This window comes from Mus caroli, chromosome 15 (genome assembly GCF_900094665.2).
Source record: "Mus caroli chromosome 15, CAROLI_EIJ_v1.1, whole genome shotgun sequence".
Taxonomy (NCBI): Eukaryota; Metazoa; Chordata; class Mammalia; order Rodentia; family Muridae; genus Mus; species Mus caroli.
The window spans coordinates 48,159,095-48,160,859 of record NC_034584.1 but is presented as its reverse complement, the minus strand read 5'-3'; positions in this window follow the sequence as shown (position 1 = coordinate 48,160,859).

The following is a 1,765-nucleotide window of genomic DNA, read 5'->3' as shown; positions in this document are numbered from 1 at the left end:
TTATCTGAGTCAACACCACCTGGCCAGAACCTCCCCTCTGTCTACTGCCCCTTGACACCGGGTAAAGTCATACATCAACTGGTTGCTATGTGAACAAAGATAAGCCCCCAGCCCACAGGAACAAAGTCCTGATCTTTGTAATCTTTCTGTTAATGTTTGAATGAGCCAATAGTGTGTCACTATGCTGAATTCCACACCCCTAAGCCCCTTACCCCATAAAACCCCCTAACTTTCAAGCCTCGTGGCCGACATCCGTTATCTCCTGTGTGGGATGCATGTCGGCCCAGAGCTCCATAATTAAACGTCCTCATGTAATTACAGCAAGAGATGGTCCTTCGTGGTTTTTTGGGTGCACGCCGAATCAGATGGGGGTTTCCCCACTAGATCTAACAGTTTAAAGCATTACATATCTTGCATTTCTTTTATTAAATTTATCCTTAAATATTCTATTATTTGCAGAGGTGTTCTGAATGGAATTGTTTCCTAAATTTCATTTCCAGACTGTTCATTGCTAGTACATAAAATTACAATTGATTTTAGTGTATTGATCTTGTATCCCATGACCTCTCAAACTCATTTATTATTTCCAACAGATTTTCTTCCCTTAGGATTTTCTGCATAGACGAGTGAGATTTCTTGCACATGTGTCTTATAGATTAAGAGTTAGGGCATACTAATTTTAAACTAACCAAATAAGAATATACTCAGGCCATTCCTATAACGGGATACAAATGTGTAATGGGAGAATCTTCTGAGCCAGTTTAGAAATATCACCTGAAAGAGGGAGCAAGATTTGATTAACGTACCTAGACAACCAGAAATCAAGTTCACTAGAACTTTTTAGACCTTCCTAAGCATGGAAGTCTGAAAAACAACAAACAAACAAACAAAAACAAACCCCACCTGTGCATCTTCTAGCTTAAACAGTCTGAAACCAAAGCCTCACAGAAATGACTGGCTGCACAAGGTCCCCAAAGGGATCTGGAAACTGCCAGACAGTGGCAATACTCAGCTGGTACACTCCAGCTGTCTCCAAGGGAATGGGAAGCATTGAGGCTTTGGTAAGGTCACAAGCCACGCCATCTACATTCCTCTGCTTCCATTCAGACTTCTTTCTTTGTTTGTTTGTTTATTTATTTATTTTATTGTATCTCACACTTACTGTCTCTTTTCTAACAGGTTTGCACTATACACCCCAAGCTAGTCTCAAACTAAACTTCTGATTTAGCCTCCAACATGCTAAGATTATAAGCATGGACAACCATACCCACCTCATTTTACAGCCAACAGAGGTCCTGTTGATTTCAGAACCAAATACTAGCCTCAGTGATGTGATTCTCTCTAGTAGTGTCTACAGGCTGTAGTTACTGCCACCACTGGACTGACTGAATTCTAGACTTCTTACCATTCTGAATCTAGAGTCATCTCATAGCTCCGAGACTCCGTTTTTTTCTTCAGTACACCAAGAGTATAATAACCTCTACCCCACACATAAACATAGGGTTCATCATGGACTAAAGGAACATGTTGTAAAATATTCCCTACAATGCCAAAATGCTAAACAAGTAGAAACCAAATACATTGACCCAATACCTCCAAGCTATTGATGTCTGAAACATGGCCCAGTTGTCCATATTTAGAGGCTAAATTTGGGGTCAATTTTTTCACTGATACTGTGAAAAAAACTTTAAAAAGATATTTTAAGTTGTAAGAATATAAGCCATAGTTTTGATAGAATCTGTTCGAAAGTGTTTTAAGGCATATC